The 24,237-nt window shown below is 36.7% G+C and overlaps 1 protein-coding gene across 3 annotated transcripts in view; it reads right to left on the reverse strand.

The window, feature by feature from the left end:
• Nucleotides 1–24,237, reverse strand: part of LOC145662508 (protein DOP1 homolog) — a 166,371-nt gene that overhangs the window by 130,740 nt on the left and 11,394 nt on the right. The window lies entirely within an intron of this gene.

Raw genomic sequence — 24,237 nt, forward strand, 5'->3', positions numbered from 1 at the left:
ATTCAATGGCGATGAATCGGACATGGTGTTCGTTGAGTGAACCTCTTGTTCCTTAGTGAGGAAGAAAAAGCAGTTGTTAACAGCAAAAAAGTTTATCTTATATATATATATATATATATATATATATATATATATATATATATATATATATATAAAACTGTCGAAATGACACCAGCAGTAGAGGAGGAAACTGAAGACCAATTAGCTATAATTCATCCAAGGATCAGCCACACAGGAGACATATCAGGGTTTAAGGTGGTGACTCGAGCAAAAAACAGATTTACTACAACAAACACCATGTCCAATAATTCATTTTAGTGTGTGAATTGAATATTTTCCCAAGGGTGGACAAATTTCACACATGTACACACCCAACTATCACTCTTTATTATTATTATTATTATTATTTATTATTTTCATATTACAAATATATAGATGTTTCTAGGTGGAACTAAATCATCATCACGTTTGAGTGAATGTTGTGATACTGACACTCTCACAGTTTACATAGATACTTTTCCACGAATTGATGACTTAAATATTTGACTTTCCACCCCTTCAAGCCTCTTTATCTTGCTCTTCGCAGAAAAAAAAAGTCTTGTTAGCATGAACAGTTACATACTTTAACAAACTAAACTGTATAATTCTAACGATAACAAAAGGGTTGGGAATCGAGATGTTTCATAAAATGTTTCAACTCAAAAGTACTTCTGTTTGGCTAAAGCAAAAAAAAAAATAAATAAATAAATACTGTTTATATCTTTATGACTAATCGGAAAACAATTCTAGACGAGGAAAAAGTTATCTCTGCGAGAGATGAAAATTTTCTTCTCTAAGGGTGGATGAATTTCTGTCAGGGAAAAATCCCTGGCATCCCCCCAACCTGTTAATTTCCGCCCTGATTCATTCCAGTTGTATTATCCTAACAAAAACGAAACCAAGAATTATTTTCACGCTTTATTTAGATTAAATATTTTTCACAAAAACAGTATTTTTCGGAGAAAAGCTCGAATTTCTGTTTTTATTTTTTTAACTCGAATTTTCTGTAATATATTCTACAATTAACGAACATTTTATAAAATATAGTATTTGAAAGTTCTATCTTAGACGTGGAGACGGCTGGCGTGATTGATCTTCGAAGTGCTTGCTCGCTTGTAAGATTAAGTTACTCAATATAACTTCACGTCAGTATTGTTTCAGTTGCTTATTCTCAACCTTAACGCCTAAAAGTAATTTAGGTTTGTTGAGTTGTATATTAAACCAAAAACACATTGGATACACAAATGTTTTAGCCATTTCCCCAGAAAACCTGAAATATCAAATCAGCAGAAATAGCTGAAGATCAAGACAACTTTAATAAAATAATACAAAAACAATGTTGAGATAAATCGTAATAAATAGTATTATTTTCAGTTTTCCGAATGGTACTGCTCCAAAAAAATATGTTCCCAGTGCAGAATTAATATTGCAAAAATAGAAAGAAATAAAAAAAAATACTACAGATGCAGAAACACATCCAAATTTTAAAAAGTATCTTCTGGCTGTTATTTTAGTCTTTCGCACGATTTTCGGATACCTAAATAGTCATTATTGTCAGCAGAATCAGAGTATATGTATAGTGTCAATAAGCACTATATGTTATAATAATAATAATAATAATAATAATAATAATAATAATAATAATAATAATAATAAAATTTACACCAGATGTATTTCTTTTCCACGATCATCCCTTAATATGTATTAACTTGGAAAATAAATTGATTTTTTTAGAACGAAGTAAGATAGTTTGTATTCTTCTTGCCCAGACAAAGTTAAATCGCACAGCAGATCCAACTATGTAACTAATTTTTACAATAACCAAAAGCAAGACATTTTAAAAAAAAATCGTTTTATTTATCATCCACAATTTAATAAAATAATTAATTTTAAAAACTTTTTCCACTGGAACTGTTTTCATAGTCAATTTTCGTTGATTTTTTTCTTTCTTTTTACAGCACTTTCTCAAAAAGGCAGAAGTGTCCCAATATTCAACTTGCCTTCTCATTGTTCTTATCGATTATTCCTTTTTCATATCAACTATCACAAAGGAGATATTGTTAATTTAAATATTTTCAAATCGTCAGTTGTAGCGTTCTCGTAAACAAAATAAATAAATAAATAGTTCGAAATTGGAGCCACAGGACGTACTAAATCAGTTTTTTTTTTCCTAATATTTACAAAAACATTTGCTGATACAAGTGTTTGTTACATCACCATGCCTTGAAGGGTGAATGATTGGTGCGAAAGTTAGATGCGTACACAAGAAATGAAATCGATATTCAAGACTGAATTATTTCATAATATCAGAAGTAACCAGAAAGGAAATAACAGGAACGACTATATCCGTCCGTAAGATTATGATCTAGGTCTTGTATATGTGATATTATATATATTGTACTGTAAAGGTTGGAACAGGGAAAGTCTGTCCTGTCTGGGACAAACTCCACTACTATTCTGATCAAAGAGTTAAGTATACAAATTCCTTTGATATTAAAAATAAGGTTACATCAGTCTCAACACAAACACTCCTTCCTACGATCTTTACAACATTCGCTCGAACACAGCCTGTTTCCAAAATTAAACAAATTAACCACACGTTTGTGTTACAGCACGGTAGTAAAAGTTACTTTATTTAAAGAACTTTCTTTACTGTAATAATCTGAGAAGTTTTATGTCTCACGATTATGGACTGAAGCTAAAGGAGACTGATGATGACAATAAATGAAATGGTAAAGTGAAGAAAGTAAGATGAAACGGGAAAAACCCGAGAAAACACATCGCAAACTGTGTTTATCTACCACAAAGCTAATTAGGTATAAACTGCAATTGAACCAGAGGCTCCATGCACCAGAGGTAATAACTCGAGACTCCGTGACAATACACTTGCAATACTTTTCGTGGCCAAGTTGCTAATTCATGTGCTTTGAATCGATTTAATCCTCGGTACCCGTACCAACCCCGAATAGTAGTATGGATCTCACTTTAAGCATAGTTTCCTCCACATATAGCCTCGGTGCTCGTGCGGAACGTTAACTTCAATCATTTAATGAAGTGATCAATTAAAACCTCGCTTACAGCGAAGAACGATCCTAGTTCTCAAATTTCAAAAATATCTAAATACGATACAAGCTTCTTTCCGACCTATACTTAGAGATGCCAGATCTCCGGACGCCTCTCGGAATGCCCGGGTTCGATATACATTCTACGGGTCTACGGGCCACCGAACTAAGACTAAGGGTTTAAATATTAAATTACCTATAATTATCTATTTCATTTATGCCTTATATGTTGAACCTAGTTGTTATTAACTGTTTATTTATAAGGATTATTTATAACAAAAGCCAGATTCCAATTACTTTCATTGTTGCGCTTGTATTATCGCGCAGCATCAACACTGTTTTTATTTAATAATACAACAGAGACGAGAATGAAACTTACAATTAGTTTCGATGGAAATGAACTTACCACAAGTGTTCTGTTTTGAAATCTATATGAGCACTTGATAGAGAAGTGTGTTTCCGAGAAAACAAATGCACCAAACCTGTCAATATAACACAGTATATTCCCACTATACCAGTCAGTAATGCACAGGCCGAACAAGTATTTAGTGCAATGAAAGCTTTGATGATAGAAACACATATGATAGAAACACAGTGTCAACAGAACTTATGATGGACTAAATTGTGTTCAGATAAACTCTAAATGGACGTATTACGATTTCTACATAATGGTTCGAGAAAATTAGAACTTCTTCATGCACCTAGGAGGTTCAAAAACAATAAATAACACGGCAGGAATCTATAATATTTTGTGTTATTTTAATTTAGTTTGGAACAGACAGCAACAGGTTTCTTCTCTACCCCTGACTGATATAACCCTACTAGGCTGGGTCTACTACTTTTGCTGCTATCACACACGCCTAGACAGATGGAACCCAATTTACACCTAATATTTCAACTAGGAAATGATAACTGGTTAAGTCTGTTTAGTACTGAAACAGGGTTTTGCTGTGCAGTTAGTGCACAAATTTTCTCCATTTTGAGATTTCTCTATTGCTTGGAGCAATAAGTGCTTTAAACCAATGATATTATAATTAGTGGTATGCATGATATATTATTTCACTACATTCCGCATGTGAGAAGAAAAAAAACGATCATATATGAGTTTTAAAAAATAGTTGAAATTAACTGAAAACATCAAATCTGGAACAACTGAAGGAAATCCAATTCTCCGTCCTTCTCGTCAGTCAATCATCATCTTACGTCTCCACAGATGTATATCATATAGAGGTTGAATAGAAATTGAAGCACGTTAAAAATTTCGAAAATTTCGGAATTCGAACCCGAGTCACCTTGATAGAAAACTGATGTAGTAACCACCTGCCTACCCGACCACTTACTTAAGTTGCACAAAACTGTTAGCTAGTTGAAAATCTTTCATGTAAGACTAGTCTAGATACTAAAGCCTGTATGAAGAAATGATCATTAGTTAAATTAATTTCCATCAAATTTTCTTATATGGGTAATTGTTATTGTAATTTTATTATTGCTTCATTATTAATAACGAGCATTCCAACTCTGTAAGTTCACAGATTCAATCTGTTTTACATCAGTTATTGTGTAGTACTAAAAGAAAACTGACTTGTGCGAAAAATACATTTGTACATTGCAAGAGATGTAAGTTCTACTTATTCAGCGCAAATTCAGTTGTACCTGATTGTAAAAAAAAAACCCTAGAAAACCACTTTAGTGTAAATAAATCAAAAGCAACGTACGAAATAGTCGAGCAGTTTGGGTGAATAGTTTGTTACCATGTGTTCAAAACCTAGAGTGCATTTTTTCTTCTAACCTACATGGAGTCTGAAAACATTTCTTTGAATAACCGTTTATCAATTATTTTGTTTTCAAATCCGATTAGGAAGCAATATTATATGAATTGTAAATGAATGATGCCACAGCTGAAAATACGGTATTAAGTATCTTTTCACTATCCTATTATTATTATCCTCTCGAAGGCGAGCCATCAGGATTAAGTTCTGAGTAGGGGGTTCAAATGGTTCGGATTCCACGTTGAGTTGTGGGTCCACGTCTCAAATAGGCCGCTGTTGAAAAAGACGCTAATTTGTTTCTTGTTATATATTTTGAAATGGTAGAATCATAACTTTTGTAGAAATGAATGAAAACATTTATGTTGTTTTTATTGTAATTACCATACATAATACGAATTTCCGCTGAAGGAAGGTGCGTAACTCGAATTAAAACTCGAGAACTGTTATGTATTACAGTTTAAAGTTCCCTTATATAAAAAAATAGTATTGGAATTGGACATTAAACCCCAAATAATTAAGCAATTAACTTAACATAGTAAAAAATATGGTGAAGTGCGTCGTAGAAAAATAAAAAGTAATATCGAGTATACGGAAGTTAGAATTTGGTAATATTAGGTTTTCTAAAAAATACTGAGTATTTGGAGGTCAAAATTAAGAAGACATTTATTGGCATTCAAAAATAACATTACGAATTCATATATACACCATTTTCTTGATAATGTGCTATTCTTCCGACAACACCAGAATCCCGTCACTATAGAAAATACGTTGTTCTGTTTAAAACCGTAATCCGAGGTTTTTTACCGACTTTGTTTCAAACTATCGTCATTCAGAGAATTTCACAGAGACCAAAACAAATGATAATCTGACGGTGCCAGGTAAGGTGTATACAGTGGATCCATTAAAACCTCCCAGCCAAGTTCTCGCAACTTCTGATGGGTCGTTAAAAATGTATACGGTCTGGCGTTGTCAGCATTATATATAACACTCCTTCTATTGACCAGTTCAGGACGTTTCTTTTAAATTGCTACGCGTACTCATGTTACAGGTCCACTTGTATCGTTCTGCCTCACGGTAGCAGCTTGTGATCCACAATAAGCTTCCAATCTCACCAAACGCACAGTATAACCTTACTAGGCGTCAGTATGGGCTTTGCCACAGACTGTGGAGCTTCTCACTTCGACCACAATCTTTTTTGCACGTTATTGTAGGTTATTCGCTTTTAATCAATGGTAATCAATCACTTGAGAAATGATTCGAGTTTGTTATGTTTCAATAGAGATTCGTAGATAGAAATCCGATCGAAAAAACGAAATCTTTAAGTTTTACGTCCCACGCTTATGCCGGCTAGGCTAAAGGAGACGGTGATATTGAGAAATGAAGGAAATTGTGGAATGAAAAGTGGGAGGAAACGGGAGAACCCCGAGAAAACACAAGCACACGGTGTTTATCTACCGAAAGTTCACTTGACGCGAGCTGGGATCGAACCAAGGGCCCCAGGTGAACGCTCTGCCACAGTCATCGCGGCCCCATAAATTCGATCCAGTAAATATATTGAGTCAGATCATATGGCACTCAAACGTCAAGCTTCTTTTTTATAGCCAGCTTTCTCCACATGTTTTATCACTGTTTGGTGATGGGTGTTTAGGTGTCAGATCATATGGCACTCAAACGTCAAGCTTCTTTTTTATAGCCAGCTTTCTCCACATGTTTTATCACTGTTTGGTGATGGGTGTTTAGGTCATTGGCGATGTCACTACTTTCTGCAACACCAGTCTTGCTCGACTTTTGACAGAATACCATCCACTTCTTCTGTGATTTTCGCCTACTCCGAATAGCAATTTAAACATAAAACAAAAATTTCCAGAACGAAAGTTAGTGAACCATACATTGGCTGTTGCTTTTTGATAACGTATCTTTTCCATAAACAGCACAAATTTCTTTATAGGCTAACACAGCATTTGCGTCTGTATCGAAATAAAATTGTACCTAGTTATATCATAAATACTGTCACAAGTTTGAATGTGAATAACACAGAGTATTAACACCAAGGCAACTTGTTTTGGTCATGTTTTACATTGATATGTTGTACACCTGACGCACCAATCATTTTTCGAAATGTTCCCCTTGGCCTTGATGCACGCACGAAGTCTGTCCGGCCACTGGTCAATGGCATTACGCACCACGTCCATAGGAAAACTGTTCACTGCTCGGGTCAAAGATTGTTTCCGACTGTCTACAGATGGATGCCGTTTATGGTAGAACTTTGCCTGAAGGATTGCCCAAAGTTTGTAGTCGAACGGGTTAAAGTCCGGGCTGCTAGCAAGCCAAGAAGCGGTAGAAATGAAGTCGGGGACGTTCCGTGCCAGCCAGTCCAAGGTTGTTTTTGCTTTATGGTCTGGAGCGGAATCCTGCTGGAAGGTCCTCCTTTCTCCAGGGAACATGGTACCAGACAGTGGTTTCACTATAGGTGTTAGGACTGTGTCCTGGTGCATGGCAGATGTTTTAACACCTTGTTCGCTAAAATGCAGCTGGGATGTGCCTGAGTAGCTCACTCCCCTCCAAACCATCACTGAGGCAGGGTGATGTGCTCTCTGAACCCTTGGAGCTGCCTTAGCAGCTGCAATAGATGACGTGGCATAAACATGGTCATTTTGGGCGTTGTAGGCCTGCTCAATTGTGAACACCTTTTCGTCAGTGAACAGAATCTTTCTGTGCAGATTGTTGGCGTAACGCCGCAACGTTTTCTCTTTGATTTAAGGACCCTCTGCGACATTAATGTTTGGGTTAGAAAGTGACCAGTCCGCCTCTTATACGCCCATAGATGTAGGTCACTCCTGAGCACACGAGACATGGAATTTCTCCTGATGTTCATCTCAGCAGATATCACACTTTGTATTCGAACAGGATGTCTTCGAATTCTTGCTGCGACTGCTTTCTGGACTGCGGGGTTCGTACCGTTCGTGGTCTGCCACTCCTTGCGCAGTCAGCTGCCGTTCCAGTCTCGGTGTATCGCTGTATGGCGCGATACACGAATCTCTTGCTGATTTATAGGGGTTTCAGGAGATTGAAAATCTCACCTGCTGTCTTCCCGACCTTGTGTAGTACAATTACTGCTACACAATTTTCGTAATCGCCCCACTCCATCAGAACTCAGTACAATATCAACGTACAGTATGTCATGAACAGTCAAACACACTTTACATGCATCTTCCGCTTTATACACAGATGGCAGCACTGTGCCACTCCGTATGCCTACAGCGCCACTTCAAACTTTGTGACTGTATTTATAACTTGGTAAAATGTAGCACAATTTTGCGAGAAGTTCACACATCTTCACGGACAATATCTTGTGATTGTAAGAATTCCAACAGTTTTGTATATCTACTAGATTCAACTGTCGGCTATCAAATTGTGTACGCCCCGCCTCCCCGTTGTTAGGGCTCTAATATCAAAACACAAAATACATATCGAGTCTATGAAATTAATAGACAATGGCTTTTAGTCTGTAAGAAAAAGAGCTTTCGGGTTCGGGGCGTGGTAGTTCGGTGGTAAAGTGCTCATCTATGCTATGTGAGTCCATGGTTCGATACTAGCTCCCGCCCAATAAGCTTAGTAGTGGAATAACATCGCGAAATAGGTTTTCTCGGGGTTCTCCAGTTTCTCCCCACTTTATTCATTCCGCTATTTTGTTCATTATCACCATCAAAATGGACAAGCCTCAATTATCCGTTGATTACAAACGAGGACAAACTAAAAAACCCGATACCTTTTAACTTAAAAATTATATGTTTGTTAATCACTCTCATTTCTTCCGTCCTTCGAGCAAACAAAACTAATTCATCCTTTCCTTCTTCAGTGACCACTATCAGTAGGTAAGCTAATTACACACTTTCACTTTCAAATTCCGACTGCTGTGTAACTTATTGTTGGGAAGAAATAAAAAAAAATAGATTTCCGAGTTCGATTGCCGGAGGGAGTTTATGTGGTTCAGACTCCGTGTTTCGCTGTATGCTCATGTCACATATAGTCTTGCTGCTGAAAGGGGTGCTAAGCTCAAATCCTATTTCTTGAAAGAAATATATTGTTACACATTGTAAAATTTCAACTTTTTTCAATTCTATTACTATAATATTTGTTAATTAAATAGGGCTAATAATCGTAAGAGGAAGATGCTGCATAGGTGAATTATTAATATATGTGTGTGTTAGCTGCATTTTTATTCAAGTTCGATTCCCAGTGAGAACAAGCAAACAATGTATCTTGTTCTAAATCTAGAAAACCAGTAACGATGAATTTTGTTCTAAATCTAGTGTAAATCTAGAAAATCAGTAACAATACAAAAGAATTCGCGATGCCTTGATCACTCTTACTTAAAACCTTCGACTGAGGCTTAAGCCATTCCGGGCTTTGTGCCAAAGTTTAAAGAACAGCGTGAAGAAATTAGAAAGCTATTTGAAATAAAAGGTAGCAATTTCTGGTCTAAAATGACAGAAATAACGTTGTTCGCAACCTATACTCTACGCTGAACTTGTTCTTTCCTGGATGCAATAGTCCTTCGTCAGCTCTAGTTTGCGAAATTTTATATCTCAATGTAAATCGGATTTATCTTAACGCTCCGCTTTGCACTGGATTCCAGTTACTGCAATTTATTAGACAGATAAAAATTAGAAGTACTAACATCCGAAAAAATTTGGCGCCAAACTTGTATTTTCAGTGTTTACGACAACCTGGCGTTTTCCTGGCTACATTACTGTGATGTAACCTCTCGCTTAAAAGGGACATTAAAAATAAACCAAAAAGTGAAATCTCCTTTCTCTTTCTCTGTGTCTTTCATATTAAATTCACACAAATCAACAAATATTGCTGCGAAAATTCTAATTTTTAAGATTCAATGTTCAAATTTGGAGCTAATTTTATGGTGTTGTTTATGGTGATTATTTGTACATTTCCCAATGTACAAATGGGAAAATTATGTATATAACTCAAAATGTAGTGTATTGTGCGCAGATCATGCTGGTTTTCGTTTCAAATTTTTAAGTCAAGTACTTTCTGACATATTAAAACCAAAAATATCAAGAAAACGCGGAGAGGGGAATAGCATGCGCGGCACATTCAAGTCTAACGTAGCAAATACGAACTCTCTTTTTCACCACAACAAAACAATGTTTTCGAACTCTAAGATATGTAAGTTTCAATACAAAAAAAAAAAAAAAAAAAAAAAAAAAAAAAGGAAAATTAAAAATGATTATGCAATCACCATTAGGTGACTTGAAATGGATTGGTCCATGTCCTTTTGGCCTTAAGAGGGCATGTAAATTAACTAAAACTACATTTTTTTCTATGAATATATCACATTGACTTGACACCTAGTCTTCCGTTTCAGGCGCTGCTATCGGCTGAAGGAATTCCACTCTCTTTCGCTAAGGCTCTCTCGCCTAGCAGCTGCTGAACCCTTATTGGTTCAACGCGTGGGTGTGTCGGGGTGTGAGCTTTAGTTCACATTTTTTCCACGGCTCAAGACATTTTGGCAGCACAATAACAATACATGCCAAGTTTTGGCAGAAATGAAGTTAATAACACTGTTGTGTTTGCTACGAGTAAACACACATTCTGTGAGGTAACTGCACCTGTCAAGGTGCTGCCTACACTTGATATATTAGTTTACAGGATAAACTATAGCGTAGTATAGTTTTTCTCATTTTTCTCAAAACCTGGTTTTACTGACGTGCTGTTTTACAAAAAAAAAAAAAAAAAAAAATCATCTTTTTCTGGCATGTACGAAAGGACTAAATATGGAGTTTCATTTGTACTTTCGGACAGCAAAAACCTGATTTAAATCTATCGGATAGCATATGACATAGCCTTCTAAATACGTTAAAAGCACTTGATTTACAGAAAGAATGAAACGAGAAAAAATACTTAAGTGTTTTAATCAACAAATCAGTCATACTTGGCAAAAAATTTTTAAAATAGCAAAAATTCAAATTTCATACTTGCCGAAACAGCTTTATAATCACCAAAAGACTAACTATCTTTCACTTACATTCCAAAAAATGAACGATCGCGAAAAAGAAATAAGACTTCACAGCTATATTCTTCAATCGTTTAGGGAAACAATAGCATGATTGTCGAGATTGTAACTGAGGCGAATCACTAGTATGCACGGTGAGGCGAAGCACAATACGATCAGAAAAGAATCAAACGACAAAAACAACTACTTCTCAAACAACAGAAGATGCGAAGGAATCCATAGTTCAAATATTTAGGTTCATTGCACACAAATAATGATGTACATTTCTTCTGCACAAAACTTACATATTACTGCACTAATATGAGCAACTTGTGACGAAAAATTATCTCTGCCATATCTGTATCTGAAAAGCAAATATGTGAGACAAACTAAACAATTCTCAGCCACACCTGCTCGATAACAAGTACTATATATATATATATATATATATATATATATATATATATACAAAATGAAATGAAAGTTTGAGTTTTACGTCCCACGGTTATGCCGGTTAGGCTAAAGGAGACGGTGATGATGAGAGATGAGTGAAATGGTGGAATGAAGAAAGTGGGAGGAAACGGGAGAACCCCGAGAAAACCCATGCACACGGTATATATATATATATATATATATATATATATATATATATATATATATATATATATATATATATATATATATAGTGAAGTTCAATTGCAGTGGTAGGTCTATAATGTGGGATGATAATAAATAATGTAAAGGGATTGCAAATAACTGTTACATTTACATTATCTAACATAACCAAAGGCATGACAGCCCCTATGGGCCTGGGCCGCTACAACGTCTCTTGTTACCAACTGGGTGAACTATGTCCAACCTAGCGACGAACATGTGTCGGAGCCCAGCATTGCCCAGTCTCGAACACGCATATCAGGAGCTTTCTATAAAGATACCACATTGACTTGATACCTAGCCTTCCGTTGCAAGCGCTGCTATCGGCTGAAGGAATTCCACTCGCTTTCTCTCGCTTAGCAACAGCTGAACCCTTATTGGCTCAACGCGTGGGTATGTAAGAGTGTGAGCTTTAGTTCGCATTTTTGCCACGGCTCAAGACATTTTGGCAGCACAATAGTCGTAGTAGCCGTCACGTCTTTAATTCACGTGACTGCCTAGTTTGCTTCACGACGCTGGGTGGACGCCCAAAATTGGGAAGCACCGACTGGGAATCGAACCCGGGATCACATGGACGTGAGTCCAACGCTCTAACCATTAGACCACGGTGTTATCTACATTTCAATATGCATTACATTATCACATTTCAATATACAAAATAGCGCAGAGCCGACTGGCATACTGGATATGGTCATAGATGATGAAAGAAAGGGAAATAAGGAAATCGGTCTCTAATTATACGTTGAAGTATGCCTTTTCATTATCAACAACTTGCATGAAAATTACATCAAACGGATGTTCTTAAGTATCAACATGTTGTAATGTTTCCAGAAGTTATGCTTCGTAGTTTATCAATAATTGTTACTTCGTCAACAATGGCTTCTTTCAGTTGTTGGAATAATCGTGACATGCCTCTGGAGTACGCGGTCTTTCAACAATCTCCAGAGAAAAAAAAATTTAGGACAGTAAGCCTGGGCTGACCACGCGATGCCTTCATGCCAAGTGATAACATTTCGGAACAATTGTTGAACAACTTTATACGATATTTTGATGTATGGACTGTTGCTGTATTCTGCTGGAAATACAGAGTCTGGGAGTCAATTCTGAAGTGCCGTACTTCAGGTTTAACAAAGACCTTCAACACTGACATAACGTTCCGATTTAACAGTCACTACTCTGCTTCTTCATTGTTATTAAAAAACGGGCCAATAATCTAGAAAGCATTGACTCTACACCAAAGAGTCAATGTAGCGTGCAACGCAATGGCAATGTAAGAGGCAATGGAGCGTGCAACGCGCACACCTCTCATGCACAGTCCACAGCAAAAAACCTGCAACATGAGAATGTAAGTTTATTGTGAAACGACGAAGTCTTTTGCTCCAAAATAAGAGTGCAGGGGAGGACGCGAGAATTCTCCTGGCGTGATTCGTGCCACTTAGATGTTATGTGGATTCACTGCGCTGTTAGGCGTAGTTTCATAATAAACGTAAATGCTCATGTTGCAGGTTTTTTGCTGCGGACTGTACAAAGTCGCAGGTGCGATACCAATTATTTAAAAAAAATGAAATTTTTGAGTTTTACGTCCCACGATTATGCCGGCTAGGGTAAAGGAGACGGTGATTATGAGAAATGAATGAAATGGTGGGAGGAATCGGGAGAACCCCGAGGAAACCCATGCACACAGTGTTCGTCCACCACAAAGTTCACTTGGCGGGAGCAGGGTTTGAACCCGAGACCCCATGCACCAGAGGTGAACGCTCTACCACTGAACCACCGCGGCCCCTACCAATTATAAAGTTATAGCGTACAATCACTTCGCTGAAAACTGTTTTCGCAAAGGATCCACCATCCATATAGTATCCAACTGATTGGTTAACGCTCTCTTTCCCATTGAGAGTTCCTTGGTTTGAATACTACGACAATCACTCGTTGAGGTTATTCCAGTTTTCCTTAGTTCAGTCATGAAAATTCTGAAATAATAGCTTAAAATATACATCCGGGTAGTTTTCCATAAAGGAACCCGTTCCTTTGCTTCATTCTTATTTTTTCACAACAAAAGATCTTCACAACTGCACCTAGAACAATGTTTATGAATAAACAGAATCCAAAAGCTATCTTAAAAAATTTCGCATGTATGTAAAAAGTTGAACTCTGTAGAAGTTCACGAAACAGACCGACTTCTAGCGTCAACTGTACACTTACAGCCAATGTCAGTATGTTATACAGTTACAATCCTAAAATAAATGACATGTCCAGTCGCTACCAAAAATGCTTACGAGCATATTTATTCTTTGTATCAATAAGATCCAAAGTAACAGTTTTCTGTAATTTATACAGAATCATAGCACATTCTTTTTAAGCCTTAGAAAGCAACTCAAATCGTCCAATTCGTTCCGTCTGAAAAAATAACATATATGGGAAAATATATCCTTTTGCTGGTGACCGTACACGGCTGTTAAATACTTTCTTCTTTTTTTAAAAAATATATTTGCTATGTCACATACTGAAATTTACTGAAACGTCTGATGTATCATACTAACGTTATAAACAAAAAAAATCTGTAAGAGCTTCCAGGATTCGCAGAGAGAGATTAAGTCACGTTATGCAAAAAAATATTATATTATAAACGAAGCTTTAAAAAAAATGGTAGAGAGTCCTTAATTGACACGAACAGTCTTTCACCGAAAACTCGGAACAATTGTAATGGGTACTATAAGCGAAAGGCAGAATATACCTAGTTGCAAAAGAACGGAAAATACATAGAAAATTAGAGTCAAATCTGTAGCAATACCCTCACTCACTGTGACCTCTCAATTCTTACAACAACGGCAAATAAGAACAATGAATGCCAGTTTTGCTTCGGAGGGATTTTCTCCTTGAATCCCTTCGACGAGACTTTCCATTGTCTATGGACCTACCATCTCCTGGAATTTGCAGCGGCGTGCCGTCAAGGGGACTAGGCTAGTCCCCTGGAATTTTAATTAAAGTATTTTGTGATAAATATATACCAAAGAAAACGAAAATATTGTTTGCATTTCTCTATTTTCGTAAAATAACACTATTTCAATTGTTCTGACACAACTATAGTCAGCGCCCGTGTGCTGGGCGCGACAGCGAAGTGGAGATCGGAAACGCTCGGGTTTTAATCGGCTTTTTTCGGGGAAGGGAACAGGGTCCAGTCAGCTAGTCCTCATATTATGTTGTCTAAGCTCTAAGCACGGGCGTTTTGTCGTAAGCGAATTTAATGCTCGTTTGCTTTTTACAGTTAATAGTTTTAAAGCAATTAAATTTATAGTATTAATCTTGACACTTTAAGAGATCTAGTGAAGTGTGAACTTTTTAGATTATCAATATATTTTGCAAATAACTCGAAGAATAAAGTATGGAAGGGGACTCGTCTGAGAAATCGAGTCCCTTGCAGCAAAGCGATGGCGCAAGCAGTGATATTACTTCAATTGGTATAGGGGATAGTAGGGGTGGGGATCGGCGGTTTCAATCTTGTATTCTGGACCATTGGATTCCTTAATTTTCAAGAAATGCAACAAATAATAACCAGTGGTAGAACAACTCCAAGCATTTCCATTTAGACAAAAATGAAAGATTATATACATAATATCAAAACGGATTATTTTACTTCTTCAGAATAGTTAACTGCATGTAAGACAAGAAACAAACTGTATTGCTGGCCTTGTATTCTGTTCCACATAGAAAAGGACGTGTGGAATAATGATGGCTTTTGTGACATGAACAATTTTCACAAACCCAAGTTGCGCCAAGAAAAATGTTATTCACACCTGTCCACAATAACTAAATTGAAAACTTTCGGGAAACCAGAATTGATTTTCAATTGAGCAAGCAATGCAGAAGTTGATTCAAATCGAGAACTAATGAACCGATTGATTTATTCCTCTTGTTTTATGGCTAAACAAGAGCTATCGTTTAGAAGTCATAACAAACAGGAAGATTCTGTCAATTAGGGATAGTGAAGTAATTCAGTTACTTTCTAAGTACGACACTAAATGGACTTGCAGGGGCGCCTGAAGAAAATTTTCTAGGGAGGGGCCCATCTCCATGGTTGCTATGTTGCGTCTGGTATTTCTGGTATTTAATATACGTGGTTTGCTATATTACGTATACATTTTCGTGAGCCAGAGGAAGGTCCGGGCCCCACCCTGCCCTCTCGTTCGGGCGCCCATGTTGACTTGTCATCTTCACAGCATGGGAGTGTTTAAAGGAACGTCAAACAGAATTCAGAATTATATTATTAAATGTGTTCGTGAGTAATTCTGGATAAAATTAAGTCAGAAGTAAACAATACACTTCTTACAGCAATAATGTTGGACAAAACTACGGACATTGCAAAGATCTCTCAACATTCAATCGGTACGTGAAAGACGGCAATTCACGAAAGATTTATTTGTTTTGCAGATGTTACTAGTGATTGCACTGCGACTGCTCTAAGGGAGCATGCTTTCCAAATTCTCTCTCATTTTAATTGTAAGCAAAAGCTTGTAGCACTAGGCTATTGATGGAGCTGCCACATTTTCTGGACATTTGAACGGTTTACAATCTTTTGTGAAAAGGTGTTTGAGTGCACTCAATCACTGCTATCATCACAGACTCAATCTCGTTGTTCCACAGTCTGTTAATCACATCAAGGAATGTACAATATTTTTTAGAATAAGTGGCATTCCAAATTTCTTTTCATATTCATCGAAACGCTGTAACGCACTTGCTGAATCAGAAGTAACTAAGCGATTTCCAACGGTTGCCACTATAAGATGGAATTACAATTCCAAAATTGTGAATGCAGTAAGTGAAAATCAAATAGAACTCTTACGGTGTTCTGAGAACATTGTAGAAGATTCAGATAATTGCGACACCGAAGCTTTCATGACTACAAATAAGAAAAAAGAAAAAATGTGAATTATCATTGAAGGATTTTGATTTTGCATTTCTCCGCACGGATATACTATTCAACATTCTTTAAAGTAAAACCTTGGATGTGAAATATTGCATCCAAAAAGTACAAAAGGTGGTATCTCAACTTAGAAATGCGAGAAACGATTTTGAAGACTTATAGAAAAGTAGAATTGGATGACAACAGGAACCTTCTAATAAAAGAAGTAAAGTATATTACTCAACAGATTCAGAAATTAAATATGTGCGTATCTTCAATGACATTATTGATACTGTGATTTCAAGATCTCAGTGAGTTACAATTTCTTGAGCTGTTAGATTTAAAGAATTTTCAGTGCTTGAAATCTCGATTTCCTGATTGCTTGTTTTTGACCCTTAAATCAATTTACGGGAGTTTTTTTTTTTTAATTTTAACAATTTGCGGAGTGAATTAATATAGGTTTACAGACTCTCAATTTTTCAAGTAAATCTGTGACTGAAATTATCCATTTCTTGAAAGAAAGAGGCTTGGTAGAAGAAGCGTTTACAGAAACATATAAGTTGTGTTATTTGGTGTCAACAATACTACTCAGGACTTCCACTCTACAGCACACATTCTCTTCGAACCTAGTCCTCTGTGAGAAAAGTCACGGCACGCCACTGACAATTTGGTTTTGTTACGTATGTTTAGGCTTAACATCTTTACGTAATACCGAGGTTATCAAGGAGAAGACTTTCGCCTAAAGTGACATCCGAAACGCTACTTGGTTTACGCATGAAAGAAGGGTTGTGGTTCGACTGAGAATTGAACATGGGACACCTTGATTAAAAGGTGAAAGGGAAATAAAACTAATGCAGGGGTTTGATATGTGGAAACGTCACCATGAAGTTCACACGATCCGCATTTTTCGTTCTTTTTATTATTTTGGTTTAAACCAATTAAAAAAAAAAAAAAAGTTGGTGTAAACCAGCCAACCCTAAAAGTAAAAAATACATAAATAACTAGCAAAATTGTATGCAGTATTTTTCCTCCAAAATATTTCATACCCTCTTTTTGAAACGAAATAAAATTAAAATAAAACGTAAGAGAAATATTAGGCTGCACATCTAGAGCTTTTGGTTCTGTATATTCTTGAAATTCTACAGTTAAGTTTTGTATAACCACCATCACGGTTTACCCAATCCTCAAGTTTCTTAATTTTTAACAAGAGGGATTCAACATATCATTACGGAACTCCCCCCCCCCCAAAAAAAAAATAAAAAAGGACTACGGAATATATTTAAGTTAAGCTAAATACAACTGCACAACAAACATGACTGAGTGGTTAGATTTTGCGCTCCTATCGGGAAGTCCGGGATTCAACCCAGCATTCGACCATTCTGACAAAGCTTTTCTTCATTTCATCTGTGAATGTAGAAATAGTGCGTGTACTGTGAGTTGACCGTATCCTTTCTTATTGTTTTTAAATCGTTATTATTACTAATTACCAGCAGTAGCGGTTTCGCGAAGGTTAGGGGGGCGGTCTTTGGGACTGAAGCCTGTTCCCCAGGGATACGGACAAAATCTCGCGGTCGAAACATCGCCGCCCAAAATCTCGCCTGCAGCTTAATAAAAATTCAGTGTAGTATAACAATCTGCTGCTTTTATCACAAGTAAAAAGAAAAAAAGGAAGGAAGAGCTTGGTTGGTGAGAGTAGGGGCGCCGAAATCTCTAGCTACGGCTATATATATATATACCCCTCATCTATGTTGAAAATTTGATTGAGATCGGTAGGATGGCTCAAGAGGTATAATGTAACAAACATAGTCATTTAATTTTTATATATAAGATTTCCAATGCATTCATTAGAATTTCTCTTGTCATTATTTTAATGTAAGTATGTGTTATTACTAAATATATACGTTCTAAATATATAAACATTCTACATTGAAGAAATCGTCGTGAAGAGATTTTATCCTGACGACATTTCTTCCCAGGCGACACTACGTCTCGCTTAATTTAGACCAGGAGAGATTCTGTGTCGCGAGATCATTACAACGAGGTTTTGGTCAGGCGAGATTTTGGGGCGCGAGGTTTTGGCCAGGCGAGATTTTGGGCCGCGAGGTTTTGGTCCACGAGGTTTTGTACTCAAACCGTTCCCCAAAGTTACGGAATGTTTGCAACAAACGAAATATCTATTAGTTATGACTTTACTCATAAACTTTAAGCCCCCGTCAAATAAAAATTACGAATGTTTAGAAAAACTAAACATTAGTAAGAAAAACCCTTCCCAAAATACTTTTCTAAATCCGCCACTGATTCTCAGTATAAAATGATCCGGAAGATTATTGCTAAACATATAAATGAAACGAAATATTAGTTATGCCTGTACTCAAACTTCAAGCACCTCCCAAATAAAATTAAGATTTTTTAGAAAACGAGACAATCAGAGAAACCCCTCCTAAAGTACTTTTCTAAATCCGTTACTGATTATTTGTATAAATCGGTATTCAAGGTTGTGTCTGGAAAATTATTGCTAAATCACTGCACAGCTACAGTATAACAGAAATGTGGAAGTACGGTTTGACGGATATATTGAAAACGTACGCTTTGACAAATATATAGAAAAAAAGTAAGTTTAACTTTTGCGCTAGAAGCTAGAGTACTAAGCTCTTAGAAATGAAACACGGATGACGAATTGAAATGATCTAGAGAAGAAAAAAAAATGTCGATAGCTCAAAAGTTAAAATAAAGTTAAATAGCCTCTAAAATTGCCCTCAAATACTACATTCTTCATGTTAGCTTTAATTCGTAAAACATGTGCTCCATCCATCTTGATGGTGAATTTCAGAGTGAAATATGGCATTTAGGTCATCAAATTCTTATCCAACTATAGAATATACTATAAGAAAGCTATTTAGATAGAAAAATCATGAAAATGAAGAAAAAAAAACAAAATTTCCAAAATTCTCGTTTTTTTCCAACAAGATAGTTGCCCGACAAAATGTTGCCAGTGAGCGGTAGGCCTTACTGCCAGAATTGGAGATAATATAAAGCTTAACGTCCTGTCATGACAGCAACCATTTAAATTCTAGCAGCTTGAAAACGCATTTTCTCTTGTATAGTGATTTCAGAAAATAGCTGGCACTCTTACCACATTCATTTGCCGGGACGTAAACAATGATGGGAGTCATTAAAGAGAGAAAATCCCAAAATTGTTTTAATATAGCATATTAATAGTTGCTTGGCAGTTAAACCCAAAATGTAATAACAGACTAAAAGAAATGTCCACATGTTGCACAAGAACTGAATTCCCACATAACACTGATGTGCCGGAACTGTTTCCTTATTCACTTTAAGCCTCGCTTTGAAGCCCAAGTTTCACGTCAACGCAAACTGTCAATAATTGCCACGTGTTCCTAACTTCTTATTATTTAGTTGAAAAGGTTCAAAAATAAATGTTCCGATTTCACGCTCTGAAAATATGGTAGCCTTACACTTTGCAGAACTTCATCTTCCTACATGACAACATATGTCTCTAACCGCCAGATAAACGCATCGTATCCTACTCGGTATACACAAGCCCTGACATACTAGGTCTCCAGACCTCAGCTCTACCGCGCACATGTGGGACGACGCCAAATCGCCAATCGGGCTCCGGCAATGACCATAGTCGAGCTACGTAAAGATCTTGAGATAGAATGAGCTTGAAATATATCCCGGAGACACTGACCATCCATATTACTAATTACAAGCTCAGCTTCTTATATGGCTGCTCGTGATACTTAATTACAAGTGCTATTAAAATGAGTGCTGTATATTTTAAACACCCTGTATATCTTGTTTCAGATGTCCTACGGGCACTATCGTTAGATCACTACAACTTAGCATTATAATCATCTTGTGTACGAATTTCTGTTTATCTAAGCGAATTAATGCACTAATTAATCAGTACTAAGAAGAAAATATTCATAAACAAAAAATATTATTAATAATAATAATTCTTGATCATAATAGCATGAACCAACATAGTAGGAAAACTACATGTGAATTTGACACGTGGAAGCAACAAAATATATTTCCGATTTTTTTTTCTTTGTCATTTTACAGTTGAGTTCGTCAAAGAGATTTTTTTTCATCCGTGTTTTTATAAGTATATGAACACGTAAGATCTTTTAAACCTTGGATTTGACGTTTTCAACAACACAAAAACTATTATTATATGATTTTACACTTTTTGCTACGGTTTTCATGATTTTCCACATGTATATATTGCTTAAACGTTTCATATTATTGCTGGACATATTAAACGTTATTTTTATTACATGTTTCACGTACGTATGTATCTATTTTGTTCAAAACAATCTCGGTCACCCGTCTCTCTCTCTAAAAGGCTATAATCTTGCAATCGTACGTACGAAATTTAAATAAGTCTTGTTTTCTAAATAAATATCTTAATACGCCTGAGAAAATCAACATTCATTTGATTTAATTCTAACTCTAGACAAGAGTAAACGGCTTTTGAGAGAGAGCTCCTTCATGATTAAGCGATTAGCGTACGCGCCTCTGGCGTGGGAGACCCGGGGTCGATTCCCGGCGGGAGCTCATGTGGTTCGGATTCCACGTTAATGAGTAAGTCCCGTCTCATATAGCCTCGCTGCTGAAAGGAACGTTAAACTCAACTCAACTCCACGGCTTTTGAGAGTCGATAATTGGATCACCTATGTTACTGGAAATCGGCCGCAGTACAACTTTACTTCTGTGATGTTAACGTTAAATTGACCTCTTTTCTACTGCAAGATAAACTCAACGGTCACTTGTGTACGTGATCTTACCATTTGATAGAAACTCTCTCTAGAATATTCGTAACTACAGCCACGTTTTAAGTTGAATTCGAGTTCCAGAGATTTTGCCTTCGGATGTTTTGCCATTAATTTCTGCAAGAGAACCTTTGCCACCAATGTTGTTATAGTAGTAATTAGTGTTAATAATGGAAATTATTGGAAATGAAATTCAATTTCTAGTTTTACGACATACTGTTATGTCCGGAGATAGATGATTAATGAAAATGAATGATTATGAACTACAGATGGAATGGGAATGTGGCAGGAAACTCCTGAACACGATGTTGTCCATAACAAACATAGAACCGAGGAACCTTAGAACTAAAGATCAGCACTATACCATTAAGCCACAGTTCCCACAATGGAAGTTACCAAGCTAAGCATGACGAGTCGTTAAAGAAAATAACATGACATCTTTTTATGTATTTCTATAACATTTATTATACCCGTAAATTAAAATACTTGATGCGAAATTCCTTCCAAAAGTAACGAATGTTCGAGTGTGAAAATATATTAAACACGAGATTTTTAAAAAAAAAAAAAAAAAACTGGGCATACACCTGAACTTACATATACACATAAGCACTCTGAAAAATTAAATAATTATACCATATCTCTGCAGAAAGTACTGCTCACGGTCGTAACAGTGCACCACCGCCGCATCCTGCGCCGAGCCGGTCACGTTATATCAAAACAAGTTTCCGAGTGGCGGCGCTGCGAGTGTTTTTATCGTATGTAAACAGTACATTGTAGAGTGAAAGCGTAGTGCGCGTGGTCGAAACCAAAAACGGATACTAAAATGAAGCAGCAAATGAATATGATGTTCTGTTTCAAAGTTAGGAAATCAGCGAAAAAGACTCATGAAATGTTGACAATTTTACGAGGAACGTGCTGCCACCTTAATGTGTGTTTATAAGTGGTTTAAACGTTTCTGAGAAAGTTGGGACACCGCGAAAGACGCCCACAGAACTGGCCGGTCTGCAACACCACGCAACCTAGACAACGTACAGAAAGTGAAGAAACTTTTTGCCCAAGAGCGTCGTATGATACTGCTAATGATAGAGGAAGAAATGGGAATAAAAAAAACGGTCCACCTCATAATAATTTAGGATTTGGGTAAATGCAAACTTTGCTTTCGTCTCGCTCCCCGCACTTTAACGCCGGAACAAATACAACTCTGGCTTGATGTCCATGGAGACCTTATCGACAGGGTGGATCAAAACCCAAATCTGCTGAAAACCATCTCACAGGCGACGAGATCTGGTGCCTGAGGTACGACCCCGAAGGCAAAGGTCAAAGAATGAAGTGGCAGGGTCACCGAAAAGCAAGGGGCGAAGTGGAGATCCGCATCAAGGCAATGCTTGTGATGTTCTTCGACCCTGAGGACCTTACCATAAAGAATTCTCCCTTAGAACACCACGTTAAATGCCCATTACGTACGTGGAAATATTGAAACGTCTGCTGCAACAGATCAAGCGGGTATGCCATAAGTACGCCAAGAAAGACAACTGGACCCTGCTCAATGACATTGCCGAGCCACACACACTTTCTAGTACACTTTCTAGTACAGCAGTTCCTGGCCAACAGGTGAGTTGTTCATTCAACCACCCACAATACTTTCCAGACTTGTCTTATCCAGACTTTTTGTTGTTCCCCGAACTGAAATCAGCCCTGAAGGGCCTGAGGTTTCCGGACATTTCGGACACCCAATATAAAGGTAGGACCCAGCTGAAGGTTATCCTTAATGACGAGTACGCCAGGAGTTTCCAGGACTTGTACAACAGTTCCCAGCGTCCTCAGGTTACCATCAACGGGGATTACTTCGAAGGACGGTAACTGCTGTTTCAGGTAAGACAACACTCCATTCGAAATCTAGACACATTCAGCGAACTTTCTGGACAGGGGTTGTAACACGGTACTAGTTTATCGTATACCGCCAAATATAATAACTAAAAAAGAAAAAAAACACGCCGCCAAGATACCGATATTCAACAAGCTGGTGACACGATCTTTGGTCAAGTTCCTATCACAAACGCACACGTTTTAACCGATTTCCTGAGGCCCTAGCAGAGTTAGAAATAACTCATAAGTCAGACTACCAGAGATCGAGGTGAAAGACTACCTGAATAGCTTACTTAGCACATATTTCCATGTGTGTGTGTGCCTATGTCTATGTGTGGGGCAATTATGGCAGGTACATGTAAACCTTAACTTTTAATTGCTTACATTCCAAAATAATATACTTTCTTTTAATTTGACAAATACCATAATAATTCTATACATTTGCATGAATTAAGAACAAAAATCTCAAAATCCTGTACGAGAAGTTTGAGATTTGTTTTTCCTTGAACTCGTAACCAGGCCCGTAGCCAGCCTCCAAATTTAGGGGGGGCTAAATGTAAATTAGGGTGGGCACACACAGAGAGAGACACAGACATTATACAATATATATATATATATATATATATATATATATATAATGTCTGTCTCTGTGTGTGTGATGATGAATAATTTCTTATGCTCTTAAAACTAAAACTACAGCGTGAAGGAATTATTATTAAATTTTTCCCCTATAGCGTTAGTACAACTGTACCTGAAAGCTAGAATACTATGTGTCTCCTTTTTATTTTATTTGTTATGGCAACAAAATATTTCTTCCGTTTTCTCATCTTCAAGGAAATAAAAAAAATATTTGTTAAAAAAATAGTTGGCCGAACGAACCAATCATTAAAATTTCCGAAGAATTAGTATAGGAAATACGTTTTTTAATTTTTGATTACTGAAAAAATATTTGTGAAACTTGAAAACATCTAGAGAGTAATGAGATTTAATACTATCTTCAAAGAGATTCTACAGAGAAGGGTCTCAGAATCTTAAATCAATATTTTGAAATACATGTGGCCTAAACAAATATATGTATATTGGAAAAGTGAAATTAACATTTTACCTGTATTATTATTTACATCTCCTTAGATAT

The sequence above is a fragment of the Thermobia domestica genome, chromosome 1 (genome assembly GCF_964235325.1).
Source record: "Thermobia domestica chromosome 1, izTheDome1.hap1.1, whole genome shotgun sequence".
Lineage (NCBI taxonomy): Eukaryota > Metazoa > Arthropoda > Insecta > Zygentoma > Lepismatidae > Thermobia > Thermobia domestica.